Below are 25,876 nucleotides of genomic sequence, written 5' to 3' on the forward strand. Positions count from 1 at the left end.
ATATATGCACCAATGTTCAGATACTGTATGTGCAGTTGTTATGGGGTTTTGAGGGCATCACATTTCCCCCTGGGTTTCCTAGACCCCCAAGATTCATTCAACTCTACTCTTTTTCTCCCATCGGCCTGCCTCCCTCCTCCCTTCCTATTTCCAGTACCCCCATTATCCTTACCCTCCCTCCAATTTCACCATTTCTCTTCTCCTGACTCCCCCTGAAACACCATGGCCCCTTGCATGTCCCTCCCTCCTCTCCTCCCTGTGGAACACGCCCACTTCCCTCCCACCCCCTAGTAATAGCCAGGAGTGGTGGCAAGCACCTTTAATCCCAGAACTCAAGAGGCAGGGGAAGGTGGATCTCTGTGAGATCCAGGACAGCCTGGTGTACATAGTGAGTTCCAGGCCAACTGGGGCTACAGGGAGACCCTGTCTCAAAAAGACCAAAAAGAAGTAAATCACTTTTCTTTAGAAAATGCTCGGCATTTAAAAAAAATATTTATGTATGTATGTATTTATTTATTTATTTACTTACTTACTTACTTTATTTATTTATTTATTTATTTATTTATTTATTTATTTATTTATAGACAGGGCCTCATTTTGTAGTTCTGCCTGGCCTGGAACTCACTATATAGACCAGGCTGGCCTTAAACTTTCATTATTTTTATTTTATGTGTATGAGTGTTATGCCTGCATGTAGGGTAAGTGCACCCATGTCATACAATGCCTGTGGAGGACAGAAAAGGCTGTGGGATCCCCTGGAACTGGAGTTACAGTTGTTAGCTGCCATGGGTGCTGGGATTCGAACCCGGGTTTTCTGTAAGAACAGTCTGTGTTCTTAACTGCTGAGCCATCTCTCTAGCCCCAAAATGCTGGGCATTTTTTTAAAAAGTTGTTTTTATTGAATTTCTTTGTGTGTTTCATACAGAACCACTCAAACAATCTTAATCATCTTTATAACTCCATTCCCACTAGCACCTTCCCATAGTGCCCCCCCCCCCCCCCCACTGGAGTCCACATACTCTGTTATCCCTGTTAAGGTCCATTGGGTTGTCAGTGTCCCCAGCCATTCCCCAGTGCAAGTCCATCCACTAAGTCTAGTCAGCCTATCTAGAGTCCCTTGTTTAGGAAGGCCAGCTCTTCCTCATCTAGCAGCAATCAGTTGCCAACATTCCTTCAGATAAATTGAGGTCTGCTGTTCATTGTTCCCAGTTCTATCCTGGGTTACTGTCTGCCCGAGTTTGCATGGGACTTGTGTATGCTGACACCTTTGCCATAGGATCATATGAACAGGTTCCCAGGAGCTTGTAGGACTCTGTTTCCATATGGTCATGCACATCCTCCCTGGCTCTTACAATCATTTCTCCCCCTTTTCCACGATGGTCCCTGAGCCTTGGGTGGTAGAAGTTTAATAAAGGGGTCCTGTTCCAGGACCATCATTCAGCAGAATCTTGATCTCTACACTTTGGCTATTTGTGACCTTTTGTGTTCCTGGCCCTCAGCTGCATGAGGGCACTTCATTATTGAGGACTGGGAGATTCATTAGTGTCCTCTTCTTTACCCCTGTTCTATGTCCCATGAGCCTTAGGTGTAGAGGTTGCATTGCAGATGTGTCACTTAGGCCTGGGCAATTCATAGACAATGTCCATGTTGACCAGTTGTGGTACTTGGTAATAGTCTCTGACTGGTGCAAAATGAGCTTCTTTGATGAGTGGTGACTGGGATATTTGTCTATAAATATAAGGATACCTATTTTACACATAGTAAAAAATCATATTAGTCTAGCTAGCAATGTGACATTCTTGGGGTTTTCTCTAACATCTATGACCACTCCGGCCATGTATATTTGGTTATGTTTACGGTACCACACTTGAGTTTCCTCCCACTGAGTAGATTTTTAATCCTATTAGGTAGCCGTTGATTACCCCTAAGATAAAAGTGCCACTATTGCACCATTGATGTATGTGGGTCTCTCCCTTCCCTTGTGGGTTGTTGGCCACCAAGCCACGAGACCAAAGGGAGCAGAGGTAGCAAGCAGGGTCAGGACGGGCCAAGAGTACTAAAGAAAAGAACTTCCGGGAGTCAGCTTCAGTGAGACAGCTCGTTTATTCAGTGGGGGTCAGGGAAAATCATAGGGTGGAGACAGCAGCCAAAGTTTCACCTGATAGGTGTTCATAGTATGCTTTCTTTGAATGTGGCAGGAGGACCCTATCAGGCAGAGAGGGGAGGTGGGATTGCCTGGCTGTAGTGTAATGCCTAATTATCATACAGGAAAAAAACCTAGGGGACAGCTCTTGCAGGTAACTATGCTAAAGGTCATGTTCCAAATAAAGCCAGGCATCTGTGCTTAGAGACACTATCCAAATAATGTCAGGCAGAGAGTAGGAAGCCCCTGCTGAGAAAGGGGGTCCTTCATCTAGCACTGAGCTCCATTGTGGACTTAACAGCAGGGTTCCCCAACAGATGTATGCTGTGCTGGCCCAGACAAGAGAAGGAAAATAAAGGAGTACAAATTGTAAAAAAGAGTTCAAATTATCCCTTTTTACAGATGATATGATATTATATCTAAGAGAAGCCAAAAATTCCACCAGAAAACTCCTAGAAATTATTAACACTTTCAGTAAAGTGGCAGGTTATAAAATTAATCTACAAAAATCAGTAGCCTTTCTATATACCAATAACAAACAATTGGGAAAAGAAAACAGAGAAACCTACCCATTCACAATAGCCTCAAAAAATATCTTGGAATAAACCTGACTAAAGACATTAAAGACCTTTACAATGAAAGTTTCAAATCTTTAAAGAAAGAGATTGAGGAAGACAGCAGAAGATGGAAGGACCTCCCATGCTCATGGATTAGAAGAATTAATATTGTGAAAATGACCATCCTACCAAAAGTCGTTTATAGATTCAATGCAATGCCAATCAAAATCCCCATGATATTCTTCATAGAATTAGAAAAAAATCATCTTAAAATTCATATGGAAGCACAAAAGACCCTGGATAACCAAAGCAACCCTGAGCACTAAGAACAATGTTGGGGGGATTACTATACCAGATCTTAAACTGTATTATGGAGGTATAATCATAACAACATGGAACTGGCACAAAAATAGACCTGTAGATCAATGGAACAAAATCAAAAACCCAAATATGAGTACATGGAATTTCAGCCACCTGATATTTGACAAAGGGGCCAAGAACATTCACTGGAGGAAAGACAGTATGTTCAGCAAACAGTGCTGACAAAACTGGATCTCCACCTGTAGAAGAATGAAAATAAACCTTAGTCTTTTACCTTGCACAAAAGTCAACTCCAAATGGATCAAAGACCTCAATGTGAAATCAGAAACTCAGATATTTTATCATAACACAGAGAGAGAGAGAGAGAGAGAGAGAGAGAGAGAGAGAGAGAGAGAGAGAGAATGAGAGAGCAAAACAATGACAAAAACAGACTAAGGCAACCGCCTTATTAAGGAATATGAAGGCATTTGATCTTCAAGAGAAGCCCAAATGTGTAAGAGATTTTTAAGTCTAACTTTCCCCCTTTGAACTTCTTAACTCCCACACCTATCTGGTATGGTTTTGTCTGTCAACATTGCTGAGTCACAGTACCTAAATATTTAGCCAAACATTATCTTAGAGGTTTCTTCGAAGGTGGAATTTTTTATAAAATTAACACTGGTGGATTTAGATAAGACTGTGTAATGTGAATGGGCTGCATCTAAGCAGCTAAAGGCCATAAGAAAAAGAATGAAGTTTCCCTAGCAAGAAGGAACTCTGTCAGCAGGCTGCATCTGGATGGCCTACAGCTCTCCCCTGGGTCCTCAGCCTAGTGAATTTTGGACTTGCCTACCCTTGCAATAGAGTGGGTCATTAAAAAATCAGATCTCTTTTTACATAAACACATACACACAGATGCACATGCCCCAGAACGCTCTAGCACACTGTCCTATGAGGCAATTAAAACATTATTGCTCTTGATAAAATCTCTCAAGCGCCACATTAGTCACTGTTTACCCAGTCACTTCTGCAAAGCTTTCTGCATAGGCATGTTCAGGACCCTGCACTTGATTCCTACTCATGTACATCTGCATTGTCTACCACAAATTTGTCAGTTACTTGGGGACCAGGTCTCATACATCATCAAATACCCTGAGACTAACACTGGCTGGTACTCCAAAAGATGCTCAATAAATACTGAATGAATGAATGAAAAAGACTAACAAAAGGGATGAGGGACCATGTGTGTTTGTAATTCCCATAGAGATAATGCGTGATGCACAGCAGACAATTGACAACACAGTTTACACCATAGGCCATTATTTCTCACGTTACTCTGAGTCAAATACTATTCTAAGCTCCACAAATACCACAGAACCTGCAAGAGTCTATACACAATTATTGTTATTAAGTTAAATGCCTTCGGCGAGGATTTATAAAGTTAACATATCTAGAGTCACCTTTCCACCATAAAAAGCAGTCAACAAATCTTGAGTGATTTTTAGTTCCAGGACAATGCTGGATGTGTAACTGGATGGAGGGAGGATGAGGACACAGTGAAAGGCCAGAAGGGAAAGAGCTGGAGTGGTACCTGGACGGTCAAGGACAGCTTTGCTTTAACAGGCTCCTGCTCATCTTCTTAAGACCCCTAAACTTTCATTTGAGAAACCCAGTGGTTCCTGGTACTTGCACGCCACAGGATATGATTTGAAATGATCATGCAGGCTAATCAAGCTCCAAGCAGGCTTTGGAGAAAGGCTGGGGGAAATATAATAGGCTGGAAAGAAACAAGGTCATAAATCATACTCTGTTGACACTGTTCAGTTGAGAGAGATGACTAAAATGTGCTTGTGATTTATTTCCCTCTTTTAAAAAAGTTACTTCTTGCAGTGTGAACACAAACCCCTTAGAAATAAGTTACCAGCTTATTTGTCACTATAGATCTGGGCATATGTCTACAGGAAACTCCAGTCTCCTGGGGTGTGTGACAAGTGGAAGACAATAGACACTGGAGCAAAGAGAAATCCCTTTGTATGCTAGGCTTGCTGGATGAGCAGATCCAGAGAGACAATGCTAGGGAAGTCCAGTTTTGGAGTCTGGCCTTTTCTTCTGGCTTTGTGTATATCAAGAGGCTGCCTGTGGTCTGGTGTCTAAGGCTGGGAGTCTGAGGCCTGTCGTGTCCCTTTCTCCCTTGACCTATGTAATGTCCTTTGTAATACGTCTTCCCACTCAAAGTAATTTTTTGAACATTTGTGGAAGCTGATAGGAGGGAGAAAGTCACCCAGGATAGACCAATAAGAGGCCAAATGCCACCCTGGCTTCTTAAGAGCTTCTGCCAGGAGACTGCAGATAATAAAACCTTTTACAAACAATTTTTCTTTGTAATGTTTACCACAAAGGAAAATATGGGGAAACAGGATTTGTGTTGCAGAGTAGTCCAACCAATACTCGTCTGCCCCTAATACATTGCTAGGAAGCATTTAGAAACTGTAAAAACAAAAAGTGCAGCTATTAAGGTATCAGACCATTGACAAGATGTGGTGGGCTGGCTTAACCTCTTCAGTGCCTGTCCAGATGTATGGCAGCTGTTGACAATTCCACCCTGAAAAATATAGGGCATTTATTTTGGGAAATGTACTGTCTATAAGAAAGTACTCTTGATGAGGAGATGCAGGCCAACTGCAGAAACTCAGTTACCTTATCTCTGCAGAGTCTCACTGCAGGCTACAGCAGCCTGGTGGGATCAGTGATTACAATTAAGGGTTTTGCATTTTCCCCTGATCCCCTGGGCATGCCCCATCCCTTCCCAGCTCTAAAAATCAACTTAGATTTTGCTGAGTTAATGTTTTCAAATGCATAAAACAAAGTATTTAGTCACTCTAATGGAAAGAAAGCAAAGGCAGAATGAAGCCTGTTTGCTGATAGCTTTGCATTCTTTGTGGAGCAGTAGTGGAGCAGCAGTCCCAGGTTTTTTTTGTTTGTTTGTTTTGACGTGTGTATGAGTGTATTGCCTGCATGCATGTGAGTGTACTCGTGTCATGCAATGCTGTGGAGGTCAGAAGAGGGCTTTGAATTCCCCTGGAACTGGGGTTAAGGACAGTTCGTAGCCACTATGTGGGTGCTGGGAATCGAACCTTGGTTCTCTGCAAGAGCAGTCAGTGCTCTTAACCACTGAGCCATCTCTCCAGCCCCAGTCCCCAGCTTTCTGCACCTCCCTTGGTCTACCCCAAGGGAAGAGCCTGCTGGCCTTGGCTTTCTCTTCTCTCAATCAAATTTGATAACAGCCAGCAGTGTGCTCTGAGAGCCTTGATCCACAGAGCATTTTCAGTTTGGATTCTCTCTGCCTTGCAGAGCAAGAGACAGGTTCTCTGAAAATCTCTAACTTTACATTTGTTAAACACTCACAGCAATACAGACCTTGAAGAACATCATCAATAATAAAATGGAGCCTATTGAAATTTTTAAATGTTTTAAGTGAAAAAGAGAAAATGCATTGAATCCTTCTAACCCAGCAAATGACATGACTTAGCCCAGCCTAATATGCTGTATTCAGAATAATTGCACTAGACTACAGTTGGGCAAAACCATCTGATAATCACAAAACCTGGTTTATAATCAAGTGGTGACTACCCTGTGTCAGGTAGTGAGCAGGCACCATGAGCGTGGATCTGGTTTTTGCACTGTTATAAAGTTGAAAAATCATAAGTCATGGGCCATCTGTGTATATGGAAGTTTTATTGAAGAACAGAGGAAGGGAATTAATCTAGCTTGAATATGAGTATTTAGTATATTTTGTTAATTACAAGGCTTAGGGATTGAAACAGAGACACCATAAGAAAAAAGACTTGGTAGTGTCAGCAAATTCAATAAACACTCAATATGATACACAGGCTCCATATGTGGTGTGTAGCTTGTCCTCCGGAAGCTCACAGCTCAGTAGAAGAGATGGAATTTCAGCACTCAGTGGAGGTAAAAATTGTGGTAATGTTAGGTCCAGGAGTTGAGGGAACAGGCAAGGCTGGCTGGGCCATGAACAGCTTCAAATGGGAAAAGACAGTCAGTGAAACCTTTTAAAGAAGAAAGTACTGTAGCTGCATTCCTACTGTGGAAAGTTGACTATGGGGCTAAGGATTGAGTAGAGAGACTTGGCTGAGCTTTCCCAGTAACTGGTGAGGAAGGGAAAGGTGATAGGTCAACCCGAGTGTGTGATTTTCCTTGGGAAGCACATGCGCTTATAAGGGGCTGCATGAATTTACATATAGAATTTGAGACAGACTGATAGGCAATGCCCCATGTGTGGCTGAAAGTACAGAAATAGTGTGAAAGTGGAGTGGGATTCTGATGGTAGCTACATAAATGATCTTCAAATCTAGTGATGGTCCTTGTCAGGGGGCCAGGGGGAGGAAGGCTAAAGATGGGGGTCAGGTGATTTAGACAGCTCTCAAGGAACAGAAGAAAAAGAAAAAGGAAGGGGGTAGCAGAGAGGGATCTCTGTAGTGATGAAAAAGCAGGACAGAGCAGGCTGATGCAGAGAAAAACCCAGTTGCCACGTTTTCCTTGAATGAATCCTAATTATTAAATACCAGAAAGGGGCCAGAGAGACAGTTCGGCAGTTAAGAACATGTACCTCTCCTGTGGGGGACTGGAACTCCATTCCCAGCACCCATGTAGGTTGGCTCAAAACTGCCTGTAACTCAGTTCTTGGGGATCTGATGCCCTCTTCTAGGTTCCATAGGCACCTGAACTCACATGTACAAACCCACACATAGACACCCAGATATACACATAATTAAAGATAGATAAATCTCAAGAAAATTCCAGAAAGATTAGCTTTCAATCTTTTTAGCTTTTAGCCTATTTTTAAGTTAAATTTACTCCAATGAGCTATGAATTCAAACTCTGAAGATAGGCAGCCAGCTCCGTCCTTCTTGCAGTACACATTTTATTATAACAAATATTCTGTTCTAGCTTGCACTCTAGATCTGGATCATGCGCCTCCCATCCTGGGGCTCAAACCATTTTTGCTCCTGTTCTCTTCTTAACAAGATTATGGGCTAGGCATTACAAATACCTTGTTTCATGAAGAGGAGATTACAGGGTAGGGATTTAGGTACTAAAGCCACAGAGCCACTCAGTGTGGAAAGGTGAATGCCCACCTTGCTAGTTTATCAGTCATGAGCTCTTGACTAAATCTCAGAGTCACATCTTTGTATCCTAAAAACAAACATGACGTGAACATTTCCTTTGAAAAATGTGTTCTCTTTCTCAAGGTCTCTTGAGTAATATTTTTTAAAGATAAAATTTGTTATGTAGTTACCAAACTGTACAGTCTAGTCCCTGTGATAAAAAAGGCCTCTTATAAATCTAGTGGTTGGCTTCATAATAAAACCACCCAGAGAACTTCGAAAAGCCCAGTGATGTCAGGACAATCTTCATACCAACACATCAGTATCTGTGGATGTGGAAGTGAGAATCAGGGTTTTATAAAGCGCCTACATGTTGGGAATTCACACCAATGAATTAGAATTACTGGTTCTGAGCTACTCCCAGATAGAACCTGCACAAGTCTTCTGCCAGTCCTGCCCTTACATACCCCTAGTCACAGAGCTCAGAGCTTGCAGGAGGTGATCCACTTCATGGTGGCGCAGAAATACAAGATCCCCCGACCCCTTGCTTCTGGTGAATATCCCTGTTCCATGTCCTCCCCTTGGGTTTGGTGGCACCTGTGTGTATCACACATGTCTTCCCTTCAATTTAGAACAATGGGGAAGGGGATCAAATTTTACCTCTGTCCTTTTAAAGATTTTTGATTGGCATGAGAATTAAATAGACATAAGCAGATCAACAAAGAAAAACATGCAATTACTTAATATGGCTTCTATGGCCTTTGCACATTCCTAAAGAGATGACAGGCTGAAATGAGATACACAGGTCCACACAGAATTAGGCAAGGTGGAGCAAGCTAGGGGATATGATAAAGAAAAGGACTTCAGCTGGGTAGCCACTGGGTGTGGAGTGGCTAGGGTGAGGATTGGCCTAGGCTGCTTCTTACTGAGTTCCCTTGACCTCGACCTCCTTATCCAGATAACGTGCTCCTTTTCCTCTGGTCAGGGAGAACTTGTTTTCTTGCTTTTAAGGAAGAGCAGGAAGGTCAGAGTGATCTTGAACCTGCTTACTTTTAAGTGTCTTCATCCTAAATGGTTACCATTACACAGTTAATATGAGCATATTTTAAATTCTTTCCTTGCCATATACCATAAAAGTAGAGCTTTTTCCTCAGATTTAATCCCAAGTCAGTTGATTTTATGTTAAAGGGAGAGCATTCTGGCTAGCTACCACCTAATCAAGCCTTTGAAAAGATAGCTGACAGTGGTCTCTCTCCCACTGGCCTTGCAAAGGCTATGATCAATTCTATAGTTACAGGGAAGCAAATTTAACCAAGTACCCCATGCAACTGGCAGAAAGCCCTGAATTTCAGAGGACACCGCAGGCCCAGCTGACACTTCAGTTGTAGCCTTATCAAAGTCTAAGCACAGGATCCAGCTAAGCTGTGCCTTAACTGTTACTACATGGGCATGTGAGATAATTAATGCAGAGAGTCTTACGTTACCAAATTTGTAATAATTTGTTATGTGGTCTAGAAGATTGATAGAGAATGTTCCTGAGCTTGGTCTCTGAACAGCCTGAGACAGGTGCGAGGTGCTGATGGTTCCCTTTGTGTTATGGACAGAGCTGGGAAACAGCTCAAAACGTACCAGGGAGCCAGAGAGAGACAATACCAACTGGCCATGAGTCCCTTAAAATAACAGGTATACAGTTTGTCTGCTTATATAATGAAAAAATAACATAAAATACTTGGAGCAGAGTAATCCAAAAATAGTGACCATTCCTGGACATTGTGAACATTGATAGTCTGGAAGCTGATTCAGGGGCATTTCTGTTGATAGTCTGACAGCAGAGTGGACAGGAAGTGCAAACAGGTAAGAAATCCCAGGGCCTTAATCTTGTCCCTATGAGAATGTGGATTCGCTGCCTTCTTTTTGTTGAGGATGAAGATAAATGTTTCCTGAATTTTGTCTTTGCCATATTTTACCTTGGCAAAAGAGAACTAGGTAGTGTATGATCTTACTATGACAACAGTTCCCTGTGGTTCTGGGAGCTCTGATTAATATGACCTTGGCAACTGTGACTTCCGATTTCCAAGGACAATTTTGTCAGCCTGTGCCAAGGCAGTTGGGGAATCTAATCACTCCTAAAGACAAACCGCACCTTTTACTATTTTAATGGTAAGTGAAACTAAAGCATGCATACGAAATTTTGATCATTTTTTAAAAGTTTAACACCAAAAGAAAATATAATCAGGTTAAATAATTTGGTGGAACCTGAAATTAACTAATTTTATAGATCACCAAGACTGAAATAATTTAACTTTTTTATTATAGAAATTTTCAAATTTATAATAGAGTAATATAATTACGTTTGTTATAGCTTTAATTTAATCCCCATTATGACATATTACGAACAGGTATCAGATGGGTCCTTAAGGAGGTGTTTAGAGCCTTGCCCTCATCTGATGGTTTAATTACTTCATACAATTAGTGGATTAACAGGTTGCTGGAGAATTTGGAGAGTGGGTCTGTCATACAATTTAGTGGCTCCTCTACGGCATGCTGTTTGACTCTCCCCAGGTGATGGTCTGGTTCCTTGGGACTCTGCCAACAAGAAGACAGTCATGAGATATGGCCCTATGATCTTGGGCCAGAAATAGCTAAATGACTTCTTTATAACTACCATGTCTGGTGCTATTAGCAACAGAAAATGGATTAAGGTAAACCCAACAAATCTAGTCTGAACTTCATCAATCATCAATTTATGGTCAGTGTGACTTAATCCTTAGTAACCCCATTTTCCCCACCCTACCCTGGATCAGAGAAGGTAGTTTTTGCATCCCTTCTACTGCTTAGCAATGGTTCACTGTTTTCTTTTCATATAGGATAAAAGTCAGAACTGCCACACAAGGCAGGTAAGCCCAGCAACGAGCAGACTTGAGGAGAAGCAAACTTTGTGAACCTTAGGAAAGATTACTTCCTGAATTCCAGCTTCCCCTTGTCACCTCCTCCTGACTTCAGAGAGAGAGTTTTGCTATATATCCCAGGCTAGCTTAGAACTCAAAAGCCTCTTCTCTCAGGTTCCCAATAACTGGAGTGCTGGGATCAAAGACATGTAAACCACGATGCCTAGCTTCTCTCTTGTTCACAGGCATGTAAATCACCATGCTTAGTTTCTCTTTGTTCACAAGCATGTAAACCACCATGCCTAGCTTCTGTTTTTTGTACGATGCCTAGCTTCTCTCTTGTTCATAGGCATGTAAATCACCATGCTTAGCTTCTCTTTGTTCACAAGCATGTAAACCACCATGCCTAGCTTCTGTTTTTTGAGTCATACAGATGCCTGTTCTACAAGATTTCCCACCCAGGGTTAAACATATACAACAGAGACAGCATAAGGGAAACAAGCTTATTTTTTGCTTCAAGCAGACTATGTGCTCCTTTCTGCTGGGGCCAGCCAAAAAGGGCTATATCACGGAGGTATGTCCAGGCAAGGAGCACCTGTTCCACCTCTGCCTTCAAGTCAGCCCTCCAGATAACACTCTTCTCTCTTTGAAAGAACCCATCATGAAAACCTCAGGACTTACTTGAGCCTCTCCTCTGTCTGTTTCACTGGCTTCATTTTTATATGTGACGTATGTTTTTTGGATAAGTCACATTTTACTTGGGGAAGAGCTTTCTACGTCCTTGGTAAACATCACATCTGTCTAGACTTTTACATTAACATCTCCAGTCCTTACTAATTTAGGGATTGATTGTTGGTTTTACAAATCAACTATCCAGCCATCTTCATAAATCTCTGAATCTCCTCCAAGCTTGCACATTCCTCTTAAGGTGTCAAACTCTAAATGGAGAAAGATGCTGCAGAAGAAATTGAAGCCATTTATGACTCATGTGGGATAGCACTGTCTATGAAGAGCAGCCTGTTTGTAAAAAATTAGACTGTGAAAATGTCACGGGAGAGAGGAGGAGGTGGTATCTGCCAGGATGTAAGATTGTTTATCTTGGTTACCTTGGAGACCATTTGAGCAATGAAGTTTGCAGAGAACCTTCCCAAGTTCCTGATGTGTGGAGGCAGAAACAGAGGGGTGCGAGCTCCTCTGCTCTGCAACGCCATTAGGAGCTCCGGGCATCATCCTGCAAGGCGGTGGCACCCTTTTCTGTCAGGTCAAGGCCAGTATATTACTTTTCTCACTGCTGTGCAAAACTGTCTGATGAAAGCAACTTCAGGAAGGATGGGTTTATTGTTGCTCACAGTTTGAGGGTACAGTCCATCATAGTGGGGAAAGTGGGGGGCCAAAAGAAGCTCTGCTGGTCACATAAAATCTTCAGTCAGGAATCCTGGTGCTCTGCTGGCTTCCTCCTTTTTAACCCTTTTGATTCAACCTGGGAGCCCTAGCCAAAGGGTGGTACAACCACATTCACAGTGATTCTGCTGTCCTCAGTTAAGCCTCTCTGGAAATATTCAAAGACATGCCAGGGGGTGTATCTCCAAAGTATATTCAAGCTGACAATGGAGAGTAACAGACCCAGACAATTGGAAGTAGTTTAGGATTTGGGGGTATAGCTTGTGGCAACCGTTCGCTTCCTTTGTGAGGGAAACAGCCCTGTTAATGTAAATGCATAGGCCTTGATGTGTTCCAATGAAGCTCCACTTGTAAAAATTCTTTTTATAATTTAAAGTGCAAACCCCTTTCTACTTTGAAGGCCTTAGAAAAACAAGTAACTGGCTTGGGCTTGGTATGTGGGCTGTTACATCTCATCCTTGATCTGGCATCTTCCAGTGAGTTCAAGAGTAAAGGAAGAGTGAGTCGCTGCTGAGAGATAATATCTGTGCCTGTGTTAGTGAGGCTTTTTTTTTTTCCTACTGCAATATATGTTTTTTTCTCCTTTAGGTGCTGGGAACCAAACACTGTGTCTCACATACCCTTGGCACATATTTTTTTTTGAGATACACTCCCAACTCATTTATTGCACTGTTCTAAAATAGAAATGGCAAGTTGTTATTCTTTGTTTTGAGTAGATAATACCCAAGATGCAATATAGGGATATAACAGCTGGGACCATCTGGCAGCACCTCTGAGTGATCAGGTATCCACCCCGTGAGGCTCAGGGTTCTGTTATATGAATGTTGGCTATGTTTTAGGACTTCATACCAAGACTCATAGTTCAATACACATTTATTTTTCAGATCTGTGGATTTATTTATATGAAATAACATAAATTTTAAATATTTAAATTGTGCTTGCTTAATTACATAATTAATTATAGTTATTTTCTGTGCCTTACATTCTAGATTTCAAGGATTTAACAAACCATGGATTAAAGGTATTTGAAGAAAACTGGCCCCTGTACTGAACACATACAAACTCATTTCCTTGTCAGTATTTCCTAGAGAGTACAGTATGGCCACTATTTGCACAGCCTTGTATTCACTACTGGAGATCATTTAAGAAGTCGTGTGGGATATGGAGGAGGCAGACACTTCTGCATTCCTAGGCCTCCATATCCATTGGGGTCCTGGAGTTAACCCCCTGCAGATACAGAGGAATGACTGTATTTCAATAAAAACCTGCTGAAATTTCTCTGGAAATGTCAGAGCTAGGCACATATGGAAGAGATTTGCTACAACTAACTACAGAAGAGAATCCTTGTCTATTATGGATATATGGGCAGTCCCAACCTCTGTCACAGCCCTGCCAGCTGCCTCCCCTGTCTGAAGAGAGAACTTGTACCATTCTTCTGTCGAAGAAGAGTTCAGAATCTGGTTGGCACCTGCCTGACTCACTGCTGACTTGCTGAGGGCTTCTGAAGGCTTCAAACAATGATCAAGAATAACAGCACATAGTGTGCTTTAAATAGACTGCACCACCTTCAATTTGCAGTTCAGAAGAAACCATAAAGCTGTTTGCTTCTTGGAAAAAGAGTCAACTTTGCCTGAGTGGAGCAAGCTGACTCTGCACTAGACTGATAAATGTTAAGGTCAAATATTGAGCATCAATTGAGCTACAATAGGGACTTTCCTTACAGCTAGTGGCAGTCACAGCTCTATGAGCTTATGTTGGCAAGGTCCACCCAGACAGTAAAGATGTGGGAGTTGGCTCAGAAGAATAATCTTCCTAAGATGGAGATTTTCAGTGTCTTGAGGCTAGAAAGTCAATTATTTGGTGCTGGCATATTATTTGAGGTTCAAATACTAAGGAAATTAAAAAACACTCACCTGCTGGCCGTTTTATACTGACACATGGACGTATACAGTCGTTTCTTTTTCTCCTTCTCGTCTCTTCACTTTGCTTTTTGTTTTTAACTTCAGCAGCTCTGTGAGTGGAAGCCAGGGCCTCATGTACACTAAACATGGGTGCATATCCAATGCAGAGCTGTGTAACAGAACTAGATGACTAGGGTCCATCTACCATCTGAATCAACAGGGAAATAGTGAGCATCCTAAAGGGTGACTCTTTCAGAATTAATGTCTGGGCAACATCTGCTTTTTGATGAGAATCAGTTAATACTCAGTGGAGGCTTCCTGAGACAAGAGGAGAAGGTTCTAGATGGTGGGTTTCGGAAAACATACTATGGAAGGTTACTACCTCCTGGACAGTGTGTAGGAAACCTGGTTCATTGTGTTCTCTTACGCAGCTCAGCGTTGGATGTGCACCCGTGTTTAGTGTACACGAGGCCCTGGCCCCAGCTATTAACATCATAAATTGAGGGACTCATGAGCTCTGTTTTTTTTTTTTTTTTTTTTTTTAACACCCTTCACTACTGGTTAGAACCTAGGAAAGAAAAGGCCTTTGAACAGGGCAACTTTGGGGAAGAAGTTGTTTGCTAAAACTGGGCTTCTGGTTTATCTGTGATGGTCAATAATTAAACCTAAGTATATCCTATACTTTTAATACCATGGGCAACTAAAAATGTACTGCATTGTTATTCTTAATTTATTACTTCTCTTTCTTTGGTTCTTTCTTTCCCTCCCACCGCATACAGTCATCTTTATTCAATACTTACGGAATAATGTGTGCTGCAATTGCAACAGCTTCCAGGTTCTGTCAGTGAATGCTGGTAACTGTGAGGTAATTTTGGCCCACATTTTGGACTGGTCTTCTACTGTGACCTGTTTATTTGCACTAGCTACCAATAATATGTTGCTCAAATTTTTTCTTTGATTTTTCAGTTCTTGAGACAGAAAATATATCCTGTGTACTCACTGTATAGACCAGTTTGGCCTCATAATTGTGGCCATCCTCCTGCCTCTGCTTCCCAAGTGCTAGGATTATAGGCATATGTCACCATGTCCAACTCAAATATACTTTCAATTGTAAAAGACCAAAAATGATGTGATATTTGTCCTTCTGTGCCTGTTTATTTCACTTGACATAATGTCCTCCAGGTTCAACTACATTGTCACAAATAACAAGATTTCATCCCTGTATGATGAAATAGTACTCCATTAGTATCAGCTCCACATTTCAGTTTATCAGCTGGCAGGTGCTTAAGACTGATTCTGTCTTGTCTACTGTGAGTAGTGCTACTGTAAACATAGGAATGCAGATATCTCTTAGATATACTGACTGACTTCCTTTGAGTAAACATGCAGTAGTGAAATTGCTGGGTTATACGATAGCTCTATTTCATTTTTTCAAGAAACACCATGCAGTTCTCCATAATTACTGTACCAACTTCCATTCCCAATAACAGTGTGTAAGGGTTTCTCTTTATTCATATCTTTCTCAATACATGTTATCTTTAGTCTTTTTTTGATAATAGTATTCTAAATGGAGGAACGCAATGTCTCCATAAAAGCTGGTTAAGGTTAGCAGAGAAGAGAAGAATGTTTGCCGGGGACTGGAGAGGGTAGGCGAGAGGAAAATAGAAAGTTGGTCCAGGGGTACATAATTACAGTTACACAGAAGGAGAGAGTTCTGGGAGTCTACTGTGTAGAGCAGCTACAAAGAAAAACTGCATTTTTTATTTCACAAAGCTGGAAGAGAGGATTTCAGCTATTTCATCACTATGGTAGAAATGCTGATTGCTCCATTCCAATCAACAAACTATATACATGTATTAAACATAGAAAACCCCCAGAAATTTAGCAAAAATGAGGTGTTTTAATTTTTTAAAATTTTATGTGTATGAGTGTTTTGCCTGCATGTAAGTGTACCTGTGTTGCGCAAAACCCCTGGAGGCCAGAAGAGGGTGTTGGAGCCCATAGAACTGGAGTTATGAATGGTTGTTAGCCACCATGTGGGTGCTGGGAATCGAACCTGGGTCCTCTGGAAGACCAGCCCATGCTTTTAACTGCTGAGCCATCTCTCTAGCCCCACTAAGGCATTTTAAAGGCAAATATTTGGACTGGGGAAATGACTCTGTAAGTAAAAGTGTTTGCTGCACAAGCCTAAGGACCTGAATTTTATCCTTAGACCCCACATAAAAAGCATGACACGGGTGCACTCACATACATACAGGCAACACACTCATACACATAAAATAAAAATAATAAATAAAATATTTGAAAAAAGCAGGATGCAGTGGTGCTTGTGTGCAATCCCAGCACTCTTACACTAAGCTAGGAAGTAGAGACAGAGTTGGCTGAAAATTCATGCAGTAGCAGAAACAACCAGAAAGACCCTGACTCAGTAAGGTGGAAGGAGAGAGCTGAATCCAAGAAGTGGTCCACTGACCTCCACAGTGTCTCAGCACGTACAGAAACACCACACACACACACACACACACTACATAAATAAAAATGTATAATACTCTGAAAATAGCAGAACTCCTACCATAAAAATGAGCAGCAGCTAAGGTTTGGTGAAGCCAGATAGGACTAGTTTTGCCTGATGGGTTGAACAGGAGAGGTGCCTGAACCAACAAGCGGTTAGGACTTAGTCAAAGGCAGCTGAGGTCAAGTGCTAGGAGTAGGGAGTAGATGGTGGTCTAAGCCAGCAAATTTCATGTGTTTTCATCTAGGTGTCCTTTAAAAAGGGACAGAGAAACCACAGAGCTTTCATTTTGGTATCTTCTATCTACTGATGTTTACTGTGTCAAAACAGAATCAGAAATGTTTGCATTTCTCTTGAAGGTTTATTTGATGTTTAAACTAAGAAATATATATTTTTGTAAATATTTTATGAAAAAGAAATAAACTGTTTAAAAACAGAAAAATTCTTGAGAATGTCACTCTTTTACTCTGTGACGTCTCTTTGGTGTTTGACTTCACAGTAGACAGCTGATGTCACACATGCTTCTATGGTTAACCTGTGATGTCATATGCTTTGAAGCCGTGGGAAAACTCCATTGTGTATTTATTGATAAGTGAGAGGGAAAGGAAAATACCTTTCTAGTGTTATGATTCAAATAGCTTTGAACTTTAAAGTCACCTGAACATTCTCAGAGTTCCTCAGGCCTCACCGAGACTCCCAGAGCAGACGGTGAGAACAGATGCTGTGGGTAGTAGGAACAGCTGGAGCAAAGGGCCAGACACTTCCCCTGAAGGGCTGGCCTCCCAGGCTCTTTCACTGTCTCCGTCTTGGGGTGGGGGCCTGGCATGCAGCCTACCCCTGCTCCTGCTGTTGCTTCCTGTTCCCAAATACGCAGAGCTCTCCCCAGAACACAGACTCCCTTGTGGCCACTTCCCCTGGGGGATCCTGGGAGGCTCAACAGGTTTAAGGCTGGCTTCCTCTATGCACATCTCATTTTTCTATATGCTGTGTCTTGTCCACCTCAGAAATCTACAGTCTTCATAGTGTTTCTCCCTTCTTCCTGCCCATCTTCAGTCTTTCTATCTCTTCAACACCACACCATTTCTAACTCTGTCCTTCAGCTCAGATGTTCAAACCAATTTACTGAACAGGCTTGGAACTGATGTCCAAACTTCTAGGTGCTGCTCCCTCTAATGTGTTCCCTTGCCTTTCCTGTGGGCATCTTCTAAAAACATAAGCCTAGGTATATCTCTTACTCAGTTTAGACTTCCTGAATACAGTTGTCACTGCATAATATGTTTGGATTAATGATGGCGCACATACATGATGTTGATTATGTAGGTGTGTATCACCTAGAGGTGCTATGACCCTCTTAGTTTGTGTTAATACACTCTGTGGTGTAGAGACAAGGATAAAATTGCCTGACATATTTCTCAGAACATATACCCATTGGTAAACAATGAATGACTATAATTCTCTTGTACCATCAGGTCCAGATGAAGCTAAAACTTTTAGCAGGGCCCAGTAGAACAGGCCTATAATCCTACCTACTCAGAAAGCTGAGACAGGAAGATAAAGGCCTTCCTGGACTCCTAGTGAGCTTGAGGCCAGCCTAGCAGCTTGATGAGACCATTTCTTAAAAGCAAAAAGTAAAAAGAAAGGCATATAGCTTCATGGTAGAGTTCTCGTCCAGCTGGACAGACTCGGAGTCTAATCCCCGTCTCTCTTTCTGTTTGTCTGTCTGTCTGTCTGTCTGTCTGTGTCTCTCTCTCTCTCTGTCTTTCTCTTTCACACATACATACATATACATACTAAAGCAAAAAATTAAAACTTTTTAGTATTCTTGGAACAATGTTACTCAAAATGCTGCAAATAACATAATGTTGGTCATAGAACAAATTTAGTGGGTCATAGCTAACATCCTGTGAAAACAAAGACAAACCAAAATAGAAAATTCCAGAGTGAATTGCGAGTGGGAAACTTGTGCATGTGGCTTATGTACATGTGGATACATATATGTGGACTGGGTCACAGTGCAAAATGCATTTCTTCCTGTGGCTCATGGTCAAACAAGTTAGGAAATCACTGTGAACAGCTTAGCTTCCTGCTACTTCTCTCTTCCCCTAGGACCTGTGGGCTCTCCAGTCACGGTAAGTCAGTCACTTTCAGATCTTTTGAATTTTAGGGTGGTTTTCATCCTGGTACACTTTGACTCTTGCTTTTCCCCTTCAAAGTGAACCTAAGACTCATCATTTAAGATTTCACTCATGGTTGGCCTTCAGAGAAATTACTCTGTGGCCCACCTTCTTGTCCTTCAATTCACCAACCAGGGTTGGTCCAACACTGCTGTAGAACTAAATGCCACATTGCTCTCAGGTTTGACCCCTTCCTTGATATATGGCTCATTCTGAGTCAGGTGTTTGAAGATCAGGAAAATGCTTCTTGTGTAGTTCTAGTGGGTCTTGACATAGAATGAAAGGTTGGTGTACTTCTGTTAATGGCCATGGTCACTTTTGTCTGGACACACACTAGAGGGCCACTTCTTGTTCTTCATCCACCATTTTAAGTCAAGAACATCATTTCCAGAAAGGGTAGGGAAGGACTTGAGCATCCCTCAAGTTTGCAAGTTGTTTTCAAATGTGTCTGACCATGAGCCACAGTGAGAAGCATAGTCTGTTCTGAGATCCTGAATATATGTGTTCACATGTGCAGAAACCACAGTAGTGGTTTTACCGCCCATGTCCATCTGTCATTGTTTCTATAAGGTACTATGCATGACCCCCAAATATGTTTCATGGTCTTCATCGCTGTTACTTATATTTGACTATACTAACTAAATCCACTAAAAGGTTTAAATCTCATCTTAAGGGGATGAGAGCATTACAGTCACGCATAGTCTCGGATATCTTAGTGGGATGGTGGCAGTGAGAAAGTTGAGATGTAGAAGTTCAGGGGCACACATCATGCCTGTGTATCTGCCCTTACCCTGTTCACTTCCACCTCTGTTGGGAACCATCCCCTCACTTCTTGGCCTCCATCAAATTTCTATGTCACCATCTTCTAATTCTTTTAGCTTGCAGTTTATAACAGCTATCACCCCTTGCAGTTTCCTAGTCATTATTGTGTGTAATCGAATCTCTCTAGAACACATGTTCCTGTTTATTGTGTATGCTCCATGAAAGCAGGAATTCAATTCATTTTTGCTTGATCTTATCCACAACAACTATTGACAGGATAAAGGATGTGGCAGTTGGATGAGGTAAGAGCCAGGAGGCTGTTAGGAAGGTATAGGTCTTAATGGTCATGGTTGAGCCATGGTGGCTGTATAATTGGTTAAACATTATTCTGAGTGTTTCTGTAAGGCTTTTGTATGTGAGAGTCATACACCATTTAAGTCAGTTGACTTTCAATAAATAAGATGGCCTGTTGGAATGTGAGTGGCCCTCATCTTATCATTTGAAAGCTGGAATAGAACCAAAAACTGACCACTTGTGCTAAAGGTTAACTCTCCCAGCCAATGCCCACTGGCATTCACTAGATCATGGGTTTTGTTGGGTCGGCAGCCTGATTCCCCAACCTATAGTTTGTGCTTTCTGGCTTCAGAATTACATGAGCCATTTTCTTCAAAGAGGTCATATATATATATATATATATATATATATATATATATATAATTTCCTACTGGTTCTGTTTCTCTGGAGAACTCCCACTAATAATATGTGTGAACAATGAGTTATCCCAAGGCCCTGGGATCCTCTCTACCCTGGGTTCTCTAACTGGGCTGTGTAAGTCACCTTGACAGCCTGACTTGTAAATCTGGAACTCAAAGTTTATTTAACACATTGGACGAGAAAAACCTGACAACTTACAAGCTATAATATAAAGCGTAACTCCACACTGTACATATTAGAGATATACTGCAGAGCTAGTCACAGCCAGGCTCTCCCCTAGAAATCCTAGGCTAAGAGTCCTCTAAGTATTGAAATTCTTTAGCTCAGATGCTGCTGCTTGGTTTACATTGATATTATGTCCCAGTAAGACCACTGTAGGTTGAAAATGTGGTAGTTCAAAACCACCCCACAAACAGAGCCAAGCGAAGGCTACAGTAGGTAGAAGATATGAGAGGAATGAGGCCAGGTGCCTGCACCAGCCTAGCACTGGCCAGACGGTGCCATGAGGAGCAGAAAATCAGTCCTCATTTCAGGAGCAGCTCACCTCCCAGGAGCCTTTCCTGACTCCCTGAAAAGTGGGATCCTCCAGCTTCTTTCACATTATTCAGTGCCTGCCATAAGGGGCACGGCACTCCCAAAACCTACCGTATGTAGCCAGGCATCCCATCCAATCATCTAAAACTTGAAATGCTCCAAAATCTGAAATTTCATGAGTTCCACATTTGGAAGATTCTCTCCTGGTCTCAGGTGATTGGGTCAAGTAAAAAATGAAGCTAAGGGGAAGCCTGAAAGAGCTTTCTGGTTATTTGAGAGAGCACTAACTGGGAAGGAGAACAGGGGACCCAAGCAATGCATTATTGGTCCTTGCTGGCTGTGCTGCCGACCACACCTCTGTGTGGGTTATGATGACTCTTCTGAGCCCTGAAGGTTGCTTTACCCAAACCACTGACTCTTCACTTGGGCTTATGCACTTGACTTTTGACATCAGAGGGCTCAACTCCACCTTCAGATCACACTGATGCCAAGCATTTTCTGAACATGTGTCCCATCAAGAACCTTGAAGCCTGCTTATGGATGCACTGATGGTTGAGACCATCTTTCCTGATGTCTTAAACCATCCTGCTGCTTCATCCATGACTTACCCTGAGGAGGTGGCCTTTGAGCTTGGGTCCTCCAACTTCCATGTTTGGTGAATTTGTGAATAAATTTTCCTTTCTCAAAGCTGTTTCAGTGTGTGGTGTCCTATATGGTGGATGAAACAGGACTGATTCAGGAACAAAAAGATAGACACTGAAAAAATATGATGCAAAAACCCCCTTTAGGTTGTTAGTATAGATATTTGAAACACAAACGAATTTCATATTTAGACTTTTGCATCACCCTTAGATAACACATTGTGCAAAACCGCCCAAACTGGAAACAGTGCCTGAGTCACAAATGTTTCTGATCCAAACATTTTGGAAAAGGGATGCTTGACATGGATGGCTGTTTGTCCTAGAGTATGTAATGCTATGCCTAGCATCTTAGAGCACATGGTGAAGACCTTACAGATTTTAATTTCAGGCACCTACTCAGTGTGTAGACTAACCAGGCTCTTGGGAAAAGCACTGCGTGAAAGACTGGACACCTGGCATCAAATGCACTGAAGCAGCCAGTGCAAAAGGTGGAATATGATCAGAGAAAAAGATATCCCCAATCATATTGTTATTATTTTTGTTCTTTATGATTAAGTGGCTAATTCCTTCCCAAAATGTCAAAGTAGTTGAGTTATATATAGTCTAAATTACCAGTAATTTAGTCTAGAAAAAAAAAATTGGGGGGGGGGTCTTTTTGAGACAGGGTCTCCCTGTAGCCCCAGCTGTCCTGGAATTCACTATGTAGACCAGGCTGGCCTTGAACTCACAGAGATCTGCCTGCCTCTGCCTCCCGAGTGCTGGGATTAAAGGCATGCGCCACCATGCCCGGCGAGTCTAGAAATGTTTAAGAAGATTTACTTTTGTAAAGTTAATTTCAAGTTTTCACATATGTATATGGTGTATGCTGGACACATTCCCCTTTGACCCCTCCAATCTTCCCTTTCCTCTGGGTCTTTGTCCTTCCTCCTGTTAATTCCCTTTATCCTCCAGGAAACGCCATTCTTACTTTATTTCATGTATCCATACATGGTTTTATGTATTGATGTAAAATCTAGGAACCACACTTGAGAAACAATATGTGCCATTTTTCTTTCTGAGGCTGGCTTAATTCTCTTTACGTGATTTTCTCTGGTTGTATCACTTTCCTGCAAAGGATATGAATTAGATGTTCTTTATGACTGAAAAAATTCCACTGTGTGTATGTTCCATGTTTGAGTTACTTTTTAGTTAATTAGTTGTTATGTATTGGATACTGTGTCGTTTGTAAAATAATACTTCTCTAAACACATCAACTGGTCATGATAGAATTCTAGCATACAATGTTCGTAGAACCAGCTTAATCAGTTAGTAGAACTATGGCCACTCACTTCAAATGTTCTGTTACCTCATTTATAAGCTAGAGAGCATTAGTCATGGCAAGAAGAAGCCACACTCCAGGTTCAAAGCAAAACCTTGCCATTGCTACAGTTCAGGCCACTGCTGAATGCCTGTTTTCAGTTATCATACAATGAGTGTTTTCCAGGAGAATTTTTCCTTCTATAGTCCCATTATTCTAATCTTGGGCATTTAATCCATCTAAATTTTGAAACATTAATGAGAAAAGTTTTGTTTAGCAAGTTTCCACATATTTCAAAAGCACAAAGACCATTGTCCAGCTGTGGAGAAGGCCCAGTGGTTAAGGAAATTGGCTGCTCTTACAGAGAACCTGGCTGGGTTCAGTTCCCAGAACCAACATGGCAGTTAACAACCAATTTTAACTCCAGTTCCAGGGAATTGGATGCCCTCTTCTGACACCCTCGTGCATTGCATGCACATGGTGCACTTACACACTTGAAAGAAAACACACATACAGGTAAAATACACTTTAAAAGAATTTAAAAGACCATTGTCCAAGGACAGAAGGCATTTTTGACAACTCTCGTGGTTCAAGCAAGACAGTAATTCCTGTTTTTTTTTTTTTTTAAGTATTTATTTGTAGCTGGGTGTGGTGGGGCACGCCTTTAATACCAGCACTCCGGAGGCAGAGGCAGGCAGAGCTCTGTGAGTTCGAGGCCAGCCTGGTCTACATAGTGAGTTCCAGGACAGCTGGGGCTACAGGGAGACCCTGTCTCAAAAAGACCAAAAAAAAAAATTTTTTTTTTGTTTATTTAATGTGTATGAGTGTTTGGCATGTATGTATATAAGTGCACCCATGTCGTACAGTGTGCACAGAGACCAGAAGAGGGTGTTGGATCCCCTGGAAATAGAATTATGGTCAGTTGTTAACTGCCATGTGGGTTCTAGGAACCAAACCCAGGTCCCTTGCAAGAGCAGTGCAGCCGATGCTTTTAACCACTGAGCCACTGCTCCAGTCCCACAGTGATTCATTCTTGCTTGCTGACCTCAGCTCTATCTTCTTTGTTGCTGTCTTCTTGTTCAGACAGGGTCTCTGTGTAGCCCCAGCTGTCCTGGAACTCACTATGTAGACCAGGCTGGCCTTGATCTCACAGAGATTGTCCTGCCTCTGCCTCCAGCACTCTGGGATTAAACCCGTGCATCACCATAGTGGCATGTGGGGAGCAGAGAGTGCATGGCACTTTTACAAGGCTTTCTCAGATTAAAAAACATCTAATCAACTAGGAAAGAAATGGCCAATTGCTATCCCCACACATCTCTTTAACAGCATGTTCCATTTAAAGCGCTGGAATCCTGTTAGGTCTCTTTCCCCTCTCTTTATCTACTGTGAAATACAATGTGGCTTCATCTGTGAAAAGACTATTAACATACTAACAACACTAAGAAAGCCCATTATCATAAAGGGAGAGAACTTCACAATTGTGCTTCTAAATGTCAACTTAGCATTTGTATGCTCATACACATGATTTTGACATGTTCAAATGCCTCCATGAATACCTTTGAATGTAGGTTTTGTATTGACTTTTAAACTAGCACACAACATAGTAGTTGAACACATTTTCATATATACACGTCATTGTACTGTGCTTGTGTTGCTGCAAATCTCTCTTCCTCCTTCCCCTTCCTCCTTATCCCTTTTCTCTCCTCAAATAGACCCCTTTCTGCCTCAAGTTTTATGTCTACACATACACACACACACACACAGACACACACACGTGTGTGTGTGTGTATGTATATATGCATATATATTACATATATAGCAGATTTTGTATTAGAAAATACAAAATACTAGTAGATGTTGTATTTTGTATTTTTTTTTCCTAAATCTACAATAGTAGATTTTGTATTTAGTATTTTTTCCTAAATCTACAAAAATATCCTGAAGACGAAGGAGAGAAAAATGAAGAGCCTTTATGGGTTAGGTAGACCAGGCCCTCAGGGTGAAAGATCAGAAATGGAGTCAGAGATGGTACAGGGAGCCTGGAGGGATTGTCACCCAAAGGCACTGCAAGAAGGAGAGTCTGGGCCTGTCTGCATGGCCTTTGGGGAGTGTTTCTGGGCCAGTAGGTGCAGAAGGCTATCCTGGTGTGAAGTTAGTTCCAGAAAGTCCTAACTCCAAGCTGTGTTCAGGGAACTCAGTGTGTAGCTCCTTAGAGGAAAGGATTATCCAGTAGGCAAGTCTTCTGATGGTAGTTAAGGGTTTCCATTTCACAGGATTGGCTGTCCTTAAGATCCTTTTCTTACTTCTGAGGCCCCCAGCAACAAAGGTTGCCATCAATTAGATTGTGCCTTTCCTGTACTCCAGTCACAAGGCCGACTTCACTACAGCCAGCTTTGTATGGTTAGACCTATCCTGAAACATCACTTTTGGGTGAGACAACCTTTAACTGCTTTGGTAAGTGAGAAATACATTATTTCAGGAGAAAGGAAATATGAGTCTTCTGTGATCACTTGGGTTCTAAACAGTCCTCTCCAATGCAGCCTGACACACACACACACACACACACACACACACACACACACACACACACACACACAAGAGAGAGCAGCTTGCTTCATAAAATGGAGGAGGCTTACATTATCCATGTACTCTTTCTCATCTGTCTGGGTCAGGTGTTAACTCTATGAAGCTCGATAAATAGCAACTTTCTAAGCTGTTATTTTATGAATGTAGGCTTTGTTTTTACTAATGTCTCTCCTTTTTTTTTTGGTCTTTTGGGACAGGGTTTCCCTGTAGCCCCAACTGTCCTGGAACTCACCAGGCCTGCCTTGAACTCACACAGATCCGCCTGCCTCTGCCTCCTGAGTGCTGGGATTAAAGGCGTGCACCACCAAGCCTGGCTTAAGTGTCATTTTTAAAGCTAATA

Source organism: Nannospalax galili, unplaced genomic scaffold (assembly GCF_000622305.1).
Source record: "Nannospalax galili isolate Female #2095 unplaced genomic scaffold, S.galili_v1.0 scaffold1169, whole genome shotgun sequence".
Lineage (NCBI taxonomy): Eukaryota > Metazoa > Chordata > Mammalia > Rodentia > Spalacidae > Nannospalax > Nannospalax galili.